This window comes from Trachypithecus francoisi, unplaced genomic scaffold (genome assembly GCF_009764315.1).
Source record: "Trachypithecus francoisi isolate TF-2019V2 unplaced genomic scaffold, Tfra_2.0 Lachesis_group0, whole genome shotgun sequence".
NCBI classification, from domain to species: Eukaryota; Metazoa; Chordata; class Mammalia; order Primates; family Cercopithecidae; genus Trachypithecus; species Trachypithecus francoisi.
The window spans coordinates 109,030,395-109,045,399 of NW_022681453.1; the positions used below are offsets into that span (position 1 = coordinate 109,030,395).

General features: G+C 39.9%; 1 long non-coding RNA gene across 1 annotated transcript; it reads left to right on the plus strand.

Annotated features, from left to right (window-relative positions):
* The first annotated feature begins 1,048 nt into the window (after positions 1-1,048).
* Positions 1,049-12,180, plus strand: LOC117076982. Its single transcript, XR_004434591.1, has 2 exons — positions 1,049-1,133; positions 11,961-12,180. It is a non-coding gene; the product is annotated as an uncharacterized LOC117076982 (long non-coding RNA).
* Positions 12,181-15,005: the final 2,825 nt, after the last annotated feature.

The following is a 15,005-nucleotide window of genomic DNA, read 5'->3' on the forward strand; positions in this document are numbered from 1 at the left end:
CCTGCCTCAGCCTCCCGAGGAGCTGGGACCACAGGCGCCGCCACCTCGCCCGGCTAGTGTTTTGTATTTTTAGTAGAGACGGGGCTTCACCGTGTTAGCCAGGATGGTCTCGATCTCCTGACCTCGTGATCCGCCCGTCTCGGCCTCCCAAAGTGCTAGTGACTCTCTACGGGCATAGCCCTGGTGGCTCTTTTAGAACAGTGATTCTTACCCCATCCCTTCAGTAACAACTGCTTGAATCAGGGGAGGACAAAAAGAATCCACCCATGGGTTGAAATACACTTTTTCTTCAATTAATAATTTAAATTATTAAAATTAGAGTCTAAGTTAGTATGTCTGAGTCACGTTATCGGTGGAGTCCAGGAGTCAAAGTCAATGAATTCAATCAATAATTTTAATTATTAAAATCAGAGTCTAAGTTAGTATGTCTGAGTCATGTTATCGGTAGAGTCCAGGAGTCAAAGTCAATGAATTCTTATTTTGATTCAATGGGCTGCCCAAGTATCCTTCCTAAAAGCCTCTTTACTGGAGCTGGCACACTTAAGATCGACAGAACGTCTCCCTACGTGCGCAGTGAGAATGTCCCAGCTGGATTAGCGGCCTCCTCTTCACCACTTCTGACCCTCAGCCAGAGAGGGCTGGAACGTGTGTTACCTGGCCATAAACTGTAGACATCAAGGGCACCGTCACTCCTTTGGAGAATATTAAAGAAGCCACTCTCCATCACGACAGCTTTCCACTTTTCTGTGATCCCTCACTGAAGTTATCAAATTTATAATCAGGGAGCACATGCTCTCGCCCAGATCCACTGACCACTGGCTATTGCCTGCAAAGCTAATGGCCAGGTGAAAAATTCGTGAAAAATATTTGAATCTATATATATTTTATAGACAAATATTCCACCTGTCATAATATACCATTTTTGAAAGAATGATAGATAGTTCCTGTCTCTGCTGTTGCTGTGCAGTACGGAGAAGCATTCTACCCTCACAGTTCGGAGTAAGCACTTGGAATACGTTGGCTCTAGGATAGAAAAGAAAAGCACAGACGTCACACGGCATCGGCGGGAACGAGCTCCGTGGAAAATGGCATCTGGCTAAAAAGTGGACAAGGGATACCTGGGGCCAATTAAGGTAAGTAACGCCATCAGCTCAGTGACAACTCCCTTTCAGTTACTCTATTCAACAGGTTCGCCCCGTCACATAGTGATGGCAGCAGTGATGGCAGTCGGGGAGTCGTGGCCAGGACTGTCCACTCCACTGAGCCGGAGCTGAGACTAGGCCGGGGCCCTTTCACTTTGGAGGTGGAAGAGTGGGAGCCCTGCCAGCCACAGCTGCAGACCCAGGCATCTCTGCGCTCTGGGAGGCACAGGAAGCCCCTCCACCCTGCAGGTTTGGCCTGCCTGCTCCCACTGCCTGGTCTCCCCCACTCCTGGAGCCCACTCTGATTTTGGAGCAAAGTTGTGGCTAAGCCTGTGTGCTGTCACCACCCAGCTGGGTGTGCACATGCAGGGGTAGTGCTGACACACCAGTCCCCTGCTGCCTCGGCCCCCTCTGGACTTTGGGTGCCGATGAACATGGGAGACAGGCTGAGTGGGGAGTGAGGGTGGGGGCTCAGCCTGGGCCTGCAGGCACCCCCCAGCACAAACAACCTGGGTGCCGTGGATGGTGGCAGGAGGCAGACAGACTCCTTGGCAGAAAGCGACGGGTCCCTGGTGAAATCCCACCTCCAAGCCAGCGACAGCCTGAAGACTGGGGCCCAGGCTGCCCGTTCCAGTGACTGGAGTAGAAACTTAGGGTACGTTTTCCGGGCCTGCTCATGGCCACCCACAAACCAATCAGCATGCACATCCTCCTTGCTGAAGCCCACAAAAACCCTGGAGTCAGCCAGACTCACAGAGATCACCTGCTGTGGGTCACTTCTCTGTGAGGGATGCAGAGACAATGGGATGGCCTGCCTGCAGATGGGAGCTAACCACGCTGGTCTTCTTGCCACTGAAGACACCAGGACAACCTGCTTGTGGAAGGGGCTACCCCGTTTGGCTCTCCTGGGAGCTGCAGTATGACTTCGCCCTGCTCACCCTCCAGTTGTCTACGCACCTCATTCTTCCTGGACACAGGACAAGAACTCAGGACCCCCCAACGGCGGTACTGAAAGAGCCGTAACATAAGCAGGGCTGACAGATTCCCCCACCCCACCCCCACCCTCGCCACTCTCCACATTGCAAGGAGAGAAGAGAGAAAGAGAGAGGAGAGAAGGAGAGAAGAACTGCAGCCCTTCAGGGAGCCCAGACCTAGGAGCTCCCCGAGCCAGAGCTGTGACACCTCTTTGAGGCTCTGCGGTTCCTGTTGTCTCCAAGCTTCTGACGTCACCACGTTCCCCAGTGCCCACACTGGGAGCCGCTTGTGGTGTGCCTGGTCCAGCAGCAGCCTCGCATAAAGCCGGTGCCCGTGCTGGCACCTGGAGCTACCTGCCCCACCACAGCTGGTGTGCCTGTCCGTGTGTGGTGACCAGACCGCATGCTGGCTGGCTCACTCACCCCTCGCTGCCCTGCACCTGGCGCACCCTTGGCAGGCATGGGATCCGGGCCAGTCATGCCAGGCAGGTGCAGTCTGCCAGGCTGAGTGGGCCCAAACACAACTTGGGCTTGGGCAAAGGCGCCACCAGTCGCAGAGGCTTCGAGCTGGCAAAGTGACACCCCAAGGATCCTGTGACAAGAAGACTTCATTTTAATCTCTACTGAGCCATACTGGGCTCTCCTCCTAAGGCAAAGACAATGATATTCTCCAAATGTTTTACTTTTTTCCCATATTTCCTGGTCCTTTGAAAGTTGTGACTAGATATGGCCAATAAGTGGTGCACTTAAGTGACAAGAATCAATTCTAGACTAAGCAGTAAAATGTATGGATGGAATTTTTCACTTTCTTCTCCCGCAGCCGGGAACCTGAGACCTCGTATTTCAGAAGTAGGGGGGCTGTCTATGAAGCTGAACCTTCCGCACCACCTGCTCATCTGCTACTCATGCTCCATGAGAAGGAAACACGCTTGTTTTAAGCCACTGACGTTTTTGAGGTTTTTCCTTCTAACTGGTCTAAGTTGAATATGTTAAATTAAAGCCAAGTCATAATAGAACAAAAACTTGGGGCAATAGAAAGATTATAGACTCAAAAGGAAAGATGTGTGTTTTTAACTTTGCAAATCCAAGGAAGTTCTAATCCTATCGAGTCCTGGAAAGGTGATCTGGAGGCTTTATTCTATTGCTGGCCCTTTCAGCAGGACCACCCCATCCAATGTCCGTGTCCCTGCAGTGCATGAAAGCAGTATCTGCTAGCGAATGGTCTTCCACATAATCAATCAGGATCAATCAGTCTCACCCTTTTCTTCCACCCTCTGTCTGATTATACCATGCTTTTCTGCTCATTCTTATTTTTATTACTTTTTTTTTCTGATTCAAGGCTGTATTTCTGCACATCAGCTTGAACTGTTGCCTATATTCCCTCTTGTATGTAACACCTTTTCTGACTCACCTCCTGGCATATGGGCCTGCAGAGATTCTGGTTCAGTCTGGCCCCTTTGGCCTCTTGTGTCATTGCAACCTAGCAAGGGAAAGGCTCCCTGCCTGTGCCTCTCCATCATTTAAGAGATTAGATTCAGTTCCTTGATGAAAATGTTTGATTTTTCCGAACATTTATTTTGCCCTTTAGAAGGGCATTCTTTCTAATGCCCAAAATAACACATGCTGGCGGACAAGAAGCCTGCTTGACTACTGAGCCCTTTCGGGTCTCAGTGTATTCTAGTTTGAATGTTATTGCTATTCCTGATTGCCTGCAGTTTGATACCCCTGTGCAAATTCCTTTTCTCTGATGACCGAACTATAATACCTCAGAATTTTTTCCTTGTATTTATAAAATATGAAAGCAAAAACTTTTTTATATCCTAACAATGCCATTTAAAATTTTTATGTTATAACAAACCCAAAATAAGCACTATCTTTAAAAAAAAACCCTAGCACTTTCTGACATTTGACATTCAGAAATATCTTCTAAAAATAATTACAATCAGCATGGCCACTTGTAACAAGGTAGGTCAGTACAATAAGATCACTACAATGAGATAAATTACACTGCACTCAGATAACTACAATGATATAAATTGAATGAAAACATGGCATTAAGCTTTGTTTAAACAGACAAAATAGAACATGATATTGGGAGAATTATATGCCCTATTATAACTTAAAATGATTAAATACTATCTTTCTTTATTCAGTTAATTTTTTTTTCAAATTGCATGAAGGGATTTTTCTTTCTAGTTTAGAAAATGTGATGGATGAGTTATTTCTTATGCTTTGAGTTTAAACACCACACTAAACCACACATGGAGCTAAAAGGATAGAATGGGTGGAATAAAGAGTCTACATTCTTTAAGAGTAGATGTTACATCTTTTTTTTTTTTTTTTTTTTTTTTTGAGACGGAGTCTCGCTCTGTCACCCAGGCTGGAGCGCAGTGGCCGGATCTCAGCTCACTGCAAGCTCCGCCTCCCGGGTTTACGCCATTCTCCTGCCTCAGCCTCCCGAGTAGCTGGGACTACAGGCGCCCGCCACCTCGCCCGGCTAGTTTTTGTATTTTTAGTAGAGACGGGGTTTCACCGTGTTAGCCAGGATGGTCTCGATCTCCTGACCTCGTGATCCGCCCGTCTCGGCCTCCCAGAGTGCTGGGATTACAGGCTTGAGCCACCGCGCCCGGCCTTCATCTTACACGTTGTCAAGTTTGACAGAAGACTCATTCATTGTAGACTGCAATGAACACTTACTTGAACTGTTTCCCTAGTAGTGAAGGATAATGAAATGCAGATATGTTCCTGATGCTTGACACCAGGATTTGGGTAGGTGGTTGGAGATAGCACCTTCCTGAGTTAATTCGTGTGGTGCTAACAACATCATCTGCCTACTAATGTTGTCTTTTTAAATTTAGCACAGCAGACTTTGGTAACCTGCCTAGACCAGAATACAGGCCTTCTTAGGAGTAAGCAGCTTTGCTGAGAGATATGGACAGCCAACAAGAAATGGTAGAAACTTAGATACCTACACAATAATAGCAGGAGACTTCAATACTCCACCGACAATATTAGACAGATCATCCAGGCAGAAAACTAATAAGATATTTGGGACCCGACTAGACACTTGACCAAATAGCCCTAACAGATATCTAAAAAACACTCCACCAACAAGAGAACATACATCCTTCTCATCTGCACATGGTGCATACCTTAAAATTGGCCAATGCTCAGCCATAAAGCAATTCTCAACAAAGTGAAACAAAAGTCATATCAACCCTTGGACCATAGCACAATAAAAATATATATCAATACCAAGAAGATTCATCAAGATCATGCAATTACATGGAAATTAAACCTGCTTCTGAATAACTTTTAGGTAAATAATGAAATTAAGGCAGAAATGAAGAAATTCTTTATAACTATGAAAATAAAGATACTATCAAAATATCTGGGACACAGCTAAAGCAGTGCTAATAGAAAAATGTATAGCACTAAACACTTACACCAAAAATTAGAAAGATCTGAAACTAACAACCTAACGTCACCTCTAGAAGACCTAGAAAAACAAGAGCAAACCAACTCCCAAACTAACGGAAGAAAATAACCCAAACCAGAGCTGAGTATAATGAAATGAAGAGGCAAGAAACCGTACAAAATACAACAATGCAAAAGGTTGGTTCCTTGAAAGAATACATATGATTGATAAACTGCTAGCTACACTAATAAAGAAAAAAGAAGTTCCAAATAAAAAGGGGACATTACTGGTGACTCCACAGAAATAAAAAGTCCCCCAGAGACTATTATGAACACCTCTATGCACACAAACTAGAAAACCTAGAAGAAATGGATACCTTCCTGGAAACACACAAGCTCCCAAGATTCAATGAAAGACATTGAAGCTCTGCCCTGAACAGATCAATAACAAGTTCCAAAATTGAATCAGCAATGAAAAGCCTACAAAGCAGAAAAAGCCCTGGACTACATGAATTCACAGCCAAATTCTACCCATTGTATAAAGAAGAGCTGGTACCAATCCTCCTGAGACTATTTCAAAAACAGAGAAGGAGGGTCTCTTTCCTAACTCTTGCAGTGAGGCAAGCATCATTCTGATAGCAAAACCCTGCAGAGACACAATAAAAAAAGAAAACTTCAGGTCAATATCCCTAATATTGATGCAAAAACAGGTATTGATGCAAACAGAGATGCAAAAACCCTCAACTAAATACTAGCAAACTGAATCCAGCTGCACGTGAAAAAGCCAGAGCCATAATCAAGTAGGCTTTCTTGAAATGCAAGGTTGATTCAACATACACAAATCAACAAATGTGATGCATCACATAACTAAAACTACATGATCATCTCAGTAAATGCAGAAAAATATTTCAATAAAATTCAGCATCCCTTCATTTTAAAAACCCTCAACAAACTAGGCATCAAAGGAATATACCTCAAAAGAGCAAGAGCAATCTATGACAGACCCACAACTGACATGATGCAGAACAGATGAAACCTGGAAGCATACCCCTTAACTGGAAAAAGAGAAGGATGTCCATTCTTCCCACTCCTCTTCAGCTTAGTCCTAGAAGTCATAGCCAGCGTAACCAGACCACAGAAATAAACAAAAAGCATCCAGATAAAAGAGATGAAGTCAAATGATATCTCACATTGCAGACAATATGATTCTATACCTAGAAAATCCCATAGTCTCTGCCCCAAAGCTCACAGATCTGATAAACAACTTCAGCAGCATTTCAGGATACAAAATCAATGTACAAAAAGCATCCAGTATCTGATCTGAGAGCCAAATATATAACACAATTCCATTCAGATTAGCCATAAAAAGAATAAAATACCTAGGAATACAGCTATTCCGGGAGGTAAAACATCTCTACAATGAGAATTCTGAAACATTGCTGAAAAAAATCATTTCATGAAGTGGAAAACATTCCATGCTCATGGATTAGAAGAATCAATATCACTAAAATGGCCACACTGCCCAAAGCCATGTCCAAGTTCAGTGCTATTCCTATCAAACTATGAATGACAGTTTTTATAGAATTAGGGTAAAAACTGTTCTAAAACTCATATGGAACCAAAAAGAGCCAGACTAATCAAATAAATCCTAAGCAAACCAGCAATGCCAGATGCATCACACTACCTGACTTCAAACTACATTCTAAGACTACAGTATCCAAAACAGCATGGTACTGATACAAAAATAAACACATTGACCAGTGGAACAAGTTAGAGAACCCAGACATAAAGCCACACACCTATAACCATCTGATCTCCAACAAAATCAATAATAACAACCAATGGGAAAAGGAGTCCTTAGTCAATAAATTATGCTGGGATAACTTGCTAGCCACATGCAGAAGAATGAAACTGGACCCCTTCCTTTTACCATATACAAAAATCAACTCAAGATGGATTAAAGACATAAATGTAAAACCTAAAACTATAAAAACCCTCAAAGAAAAGCTAGGAAATATGATTGTGTACACAAGTCCCAGCAAAGATTTCATGACGAAGACTCCAAAAGCAATTGCAAAGAAAACCAAAATTGAAAAGTAGGAAAAGCTTCTGCACAGCAAACAAAACTATCAGCAGAATAAACAAACAACCTACAGAATGGGAGAAAATATTTGCACACTGCATCCAACAAAGGGCGAATATCCAGCATCTATAAGGAACTTAAACAAATTAGCAAACAAAAACAAGCCCATTAAAAAGTGGGTAAAAGAGGTAAACAGACATGTCTCAAAGCGATACACACATGTTGCCAACAAGCATACGAAAAAATGCTCAACACTGGTAATCACCAGAGAAATGCAAATCAAAACCGCAATGAGATACCATCTCATGCCAGACAGAATGGCTAGAATTAAAAGGTCCAAAAGTAACAGATGCTCGTGAGGCTGTGGACAAAGGGAACCCTTATAGTCTACTGGTGGGAATGTAAATTAATCCAGCCACGGTGGGAAGCAATTTGGAGATTTCTTAAAGATCTTACAACACAACTACCATTTTACCCAGCAATTCCATTATAGGGTATGTACCCCCCAAAATACAAATTTTTCTACCATAAGGTCACATGCATGCATATGTTCATGGCAACACTATTAACAATAGCAAAGACATGGATAAACCTAAATGCCCGTCAAGAGTGGACTGGATTTAAAAAATATGACATGGTACAGATATACAATAGAATACTAGGCAGCCATAGAAAAGAATGAGAACATGTCCTTTGCAGCAACATGGATAGAGCTGGAGGACCCTATCCTATGTGAATTAATGTATGGACAGCAAACCAAATTGTACATATTCTCACTTAAGAGTGAGAGCTAAACATTGAGTACACATGGACACAAACAAGGGAACAATAGACACTGCGGTCTATTTGAGGGTGGAGAATGGGAGGAGAGCAAAGATTGAAAAACTATCCATTAGGTACTGTGCTCATTACCTGGGTGATGAAACTATCTGTATACCAAACCCTTGAGACATGCAATTTATCTGTGTAACATGCCTGCACATGTATCCCCTGAACCTAAAAGTTGGAAAGGAAAAGAAAAAAAAAAAGATCTAGTCTGATCAACACAAACCTTTGTTAAGGGGGAAGGGCCTTCATTAATGGGAATGATAAAAAAAAATGGATATTTTTTATTATTACTATACTTTAAGTTCCAGGTTACATGTGCACAACGTGCAAGTTTGTTACATATGTATACATGTGCCATGTTGGTGTGCTGCACCCATTAACTTGTCATTTACATTAGGTATATCTCCTAATGCTATCCCTCCCCCATCCCCCCACCCCACAACAGGTCCCCCGCTTCCTCTGTCCAAGTGTTCTCATTGTTCAGTTCCCAACTATGAGTGAGAACATGCGGTATTTGTTTCTTTTTTGTTCTTGTGATAGTTTGCTAAGAATGGTGGTTTCCAGCTTCATCCATGTCCCTTCAAAGGACATGAACTCATCCTTATTTATGGTTGCATAGTATTCCATGGTGTATATGTGCCACATTTTCTTAATCCAGTCTGTCATTCATGGACATTTGGGTGGTTCCAAGTCTTTGCTGTTGTGAATAGTGCCACAATAAACATACGTGTGCATGTGTCTTTATAGCAGCATGATTTATAATCCTTTGGGAAGATACCCCAAAATGGGATGGCTGGGTCATATGGTATTTCTAGTTCTAGATCCTTGAGGAATTGCCACACTGTTTTCCACAATGGTTGAACTAGTTTATAGTCCCACCAACAGTGTAAAAGCGTTCCTATTTCTCCACATCCTCTCCAGCACCTGTTGTTTCCCGACTTTTTAATGATCACCTTTCTAACTGTTGTGTGATGGTATCTCATTGTGGTTTTGATTCGCATTTCTCTGATGACCAGTGATGACAAGCTTTCATGGTCTGTTGGCTGCATAAATGTCTTCTTTTGAGAAATGTCTGTTTTCTCATTATCCAAGTTTTGAACAGAAACCCATATTTTAATTAAAAATTCTGTTGTTGAAAAGAAATAGACTACTGGGCTCTCAAATAGGAGGAAGGAATCCAATAATAACTAAGAATAATTTTCCTTATTATTGAAAACATGCTATAGGAGGTTATTTCCTATTTTAATTAGTCATTTGACATTTGTATGTTTCTTTGATCAAAGTTCATTTTCAAAGACTAGCATAGTCTTCAAATGATTTCTTCATATCTTATAAAGACTAGGTGTGTCTATTACAAGGGCCGATTAGCAAATCAAATTTTAAGACACTTTTTTATACTTAGAAAAAATAATCTCACTTTAATAAAAATTATTTTCAGTAGAACAGATTTGTTCAAAAGGTAAGCCTGGAAATTATTTTTACTCATTATTTTTTTTCTTCTAGCCTAAATGGAAAATGGAATGTCATGCAAGCATACCTACCTGCATATTTCACTTGCTTTAGAAAGTATATAATTATGAATGCAAAATAGTAGCAGTAACTTTACACAGCACTTAATATGAGCCAGACAGCCTTCTAAGTGCAGATATGTATCTTACTTTATTTCTCACAGCAACCCTATGAGGCAGATTGATCATCTTTATTTTACAGATGAGGAAACCAAAGCATCAAAACTTCGAGATTAACCAGTTGCGATTCTAACATAGACAGTGTGGTTTTAAATAATGTACCTTTAACTGTTATGCAGTACTACCTTCCAATAAGCAAAACACGAAAAATAGAATCATCACTTAAGAAAAGGGCTGAACGTGGTGGCTCATGCCTGTAATCCAAGCGCTTTGGGAGACCGAGGTGGGTGGATTACCTGAGGTCAGGAGTTGGAGACCAGGCTGGCCAACATGATGAAACCCTGGATCTACTAAAAATATTTTTAAAAATTAGCTGGGCATGGTGGTGGGTACCTGTAATCCTAGCTACTTGGGAGTCTGAGGCAGGAGAATTGTTGAACCCAGGAGACGGAGGTTACAGTGAGCCGAGATTGTGCCACTGCACTTCAGCCTGGGCAACAGAGTGAGACTCTGTCAAAAAAAAAAAAAAGAAGAAGAAGAAAGAAAGAAAGAAAGAAAAGAAAAGAAAAAGAACACAAAAGGAAGCACTAAAGTGAAAGTGTGTCTGATGAGTTTTCTAATGCCATTAAATACAAGTGCCTCCTCAAGGCCTAGTCTCAACCTGTCCGAAGCTGAATTAATCATCTCTCCAAAGCTTGCCTTTTAATGGTACTTTATTCTGTATCAGTCAGGATAGATTAGTTTATGGCACAGTTCACAGATGACCCTGGTATTTAACTGTCATAGAGGAATAAATGTATATTGTTGCTTAGCTAGGGCTTTGTTCCATGTCCTCTTGATCCTGCGATCCAGGTAGTAGAGTAATGTCCATTTGAAATATTGAAGGTCTTATGGTAGAGAGAAAAGAAAACATGTGAATTAAATGCTTCTCTTACAGCTTTCTTTCTGCTTGTAGAGAAACACAAGATTCCTGGTCATGCTTTATTACCCTAAGGAAGTCACAAGGCCAAGTATCCAATAGGTCAGAGCTTTTAAACTTAGGCACAAAAAAATTAATGAGCAATCATATATGCAACTACAGCCTCACCTTATTTGCGTCACCACCCACACGAAGCAGAAACCTGGAATTTATTCCTAAATTATATTTTTACAGCACCTTTCCAAAACAAAACAACACTCAAGACACACATAGTCCTCATTCTAACGAGTTCCCTCAACCATTCACTCTCCTTCACTCCCAGGGCTGATCTCAAAATCTTCCTCCCAGACTTGTCTCTTCTAGTGGGTTTCTCATCCTCTGTCCAGCCTCATCCACTTTTGGTCATCATTCACCCTGACAACAAAGTGAGGTTGTAAAATGAACATTACTATTGTCCCTCTTTGTTTTTTTTTAATTATTCTTCAACGATTATGCATCTTCTACACAATTCATAGGAAAAGCATCTCTGCCAACAATATTCTTATACCACCATATCAGTTTCCCACAAGAGTTTCACACTAGACCCCTACTAACTCTAAGCAGTTCCTTGACCACACCATTATAGTTCATGTTTTCAATCCTTGAATGATGCTGTTTCGTCTATGTAGTTTTCTACATCCTGTCTCTGCCAAGCAAAAAAATAAAAATTAAAAAAAAACTACTTTGATAAATATCATTGCTTTTATGGAAGCTGTTTCCTCCTTTTCCAATGGTTGTTTCTAACTCTGCACTACAGCACACTCTGAATGGGAAGTGACAATTCAATCTGTTCATTTATTCGCATATCTTTTTACATAATAAGTATTGCTTTACATGCTTATGGCTTCTATGACGTGTGAACTACTTAGGGGAAGTGTTTACATATTATTCATACTATTCATTACATATTATTCATTTTCCTACCTGCAGTGCCTACCTAAGATCCCAGAATATAATAGCTACTCAGCAAATCTTGAATAATTTTTGAGTCCTCATTAAACAGTAAAGGAAGAGAATAAAGAGTGTGGGTGCCATTACATTTTAAATCAAACAGGACTGTATACAAGAACATGAAAAACATGACAAGAAGTAGAATTAATGAGGCAAGAAATAAGAAAATAGAGAAGATACTGCTTAAGATATACAAACATGAAAAGATGAAAGGAAAGAAAATTTTAGAGAAAGTTAAATTCAATGTTTGAATAGATTAAATATTAAATTGTGACAGTTAAGTTTACGTTCTCACTTTAATTGTCTTATATAATATTACAATTAGTTTCTATGTCTTTTAGAACAAGGTAGTCTCTTATTTTCATGCCTTTTCTCTTAAAATTAAGTTGCCATAATGTAAAAGAACATTCGATTTTAAAAATATGAACATGGCCTGTTTCTCTGGAATATTACTTTCTTCAAGCTCTTGAGGTCTTTAACATCAAAATATTTTAATAATAAAATATATTAAAATTTTGACTTTGGGATTTTATCTTCTGTAGCTTCTTCTATTCTGCTGGCAATCAACAGTTTTGATATGCTCTTATTCTTAGACACACATAAAAATAAAATTTTCACTACTGTTAATCTAAAATGTTACCAGAGTCCCATCATTGTAACTGAGTTGATGTACTTAAGCTTATAACCAGTTGTTTGCAATAAAATAACTTTTATGCAGAAACTGAATAATCCAATGAAGGTGAGAAGAATTACAGCTTGGAAAACCTTCTGACATAATACATCTGTCTGGCATTTATCCAGTATATGACTACTTGAACTTTTTAATAGAATTCACATGCAGGAAATAATAAAAAATAAATTATTGTGAACAAGAAAAGTTCTTCTCGTCCCATAGCAATCAAAATAATTTCTCATTAAACTTGGTTGTTTCTTTCAGACTTGCCTCTGAACGCAAATATTTCTCCAAGTAGAACTGGACAGAAGGCATGATGGAACGGATAGGGTTGCAGTACAAGAAAGGTTTGCTGAAAGCCTTTGGAAAGAGCAATGGGAAAACAAAAAGGTCAGTTTCACGAGACCGGATTGTGATCTGATGTGGCTTGGAAGAGTTTAAGACCCTCAAAAAAATTTAGTTCTATCATCACAACACGACGGTGGCAGGTGGAAAATGTGCCAGTTTGAACATGGGAAACATGTCAGTGCGTGTGATGACCTGGAATCAGGTGAAGAGCCAATGAAGAATCAGATGTCCAAAGGGCAGGCTTCTTTGGATAAAATCAAACTTGGTAGCCGAATTTAAAATGATTGAGAGTTTTCAGGATTGTTTTACTCACAGGAGCTGATGATCAAATAATATTTTTGAGAAAGCAATTGAAAAATAGTATGAAATTAGACCTGTATGTTATTGCACACTGAGAGAAGCTGTGAATCAATGACTCAAGAAGATGGAAAATGAATGGATAATCCTTTTCGTTACTTCATAAAACGAATGGATTGTATCTACTAAATATACACTGAAAGAAGACAATGGGAGGTGCCCTTAGCAGGTTAAGATGATTAAGTTTATCTCAGATTTTTTTTATTGCAGTCGTGCTCCCTGGAGTGCTCCGTACTCTAAAGGAAGGATCAAAAATAAAACATCAGGGAAAGACCAGAATCTCCTTAGGATAATTAAAGGTGAAAGAGGCAAGTTTCCCAACAGAATAGAATCTCTGAGCCCAGAAATAGGAATAGCATTAAGGATTGGTTTTACTGCCAAGGTAAAAGATCCTAAATGATTTTTCTATACGTGTACACCACCTTATTCTGCATATAACTGAAAGTATCTAAATATGATACCCAAAGAGACCTATACATTTATATTTTTAAAGGAGAACACATACAGTAATGGAAAAATAAGGATAAAGATATGAAATTGGAACTGAATGAAGCCACTGCAATTTAGAAATGCACTCTTTCAAAAGCTTCTCAAGGATGGCTCTTCTATGTTGCTAGACAAGTGAAGACTCCTACAGGATAAGTAAACACACGTGTTTTGAGATTGAGCTTGTTTAGGAAAAGTGCCTGATTTTTATCAATGTTGGGACATCAAAAGCCTGCCGGGGCCTAAGAAAAGACTAGAGACAGCAAGAATGCTTATCTTAACCTAAAGTTTGGAGAACAGGACTATGTGGTTCCTATTGCAAATTAGATTGTTAAGATAAATAATTATTTCCTGATATAATCTTGAGATAGGCGGGTAAGAAACTTAATTGGTTCCTTATTACACTTCTAATCCAACCTACTAATAAGACAGTGCAAATATGTCTGACTGAATTATTACAAATTATTACTATCTCTTAACAAGGGTGCAATGCTACATGGCAGGGGTCACTATATATGTAGTTATATATATACATATATATGTAGTTGTATATATGTAACTATATATATATTTATGTTTTTATTAAAAGTCTGAATATTTTAGACTTGTAATGAAACAACTTGGCTCAGATTTTATTTTTTTAAAATAAAAAATAAAATAAAATTTTCATAAAATAAAGAAAAAATATCTCAGTCTGTAATCCCTTCAATGAAACAAAAGCTATAAAAACTAGACATGTACTTATTATCTTCTTGCCTAAGGCTGACGAAAGGTGGTTTTGTAAGCGTGAGTATGCATGTTCTCTTACTGAGATTTTTGCAAAGCACGGCATGCACTTAAGTTAGAGATGTGAAATAATCTACAGTGTGATTGCTCACTGCTGTTGCTGGGAGGCTTGGAAACTAACCTTGGGATTTGCTACCCAGCAAGAATTATCACTCATTGAGGCAGACCCGCAATCTGGTAGTTATGAAGATGTTGAAGACTTCCCAGGTTGCTTTAAATATTATTTAAATGAAAAAGCTAAAAATGATTTTGTCAGCACAAAGTTTTAAAATGCCAATGGGCAAGAAAATATGCGTAGTAATAATCATAAAATGCAAAGTAACTATGAAGCAATTACATTTATAAACATTATGCATTCATAATGACTAGCTATT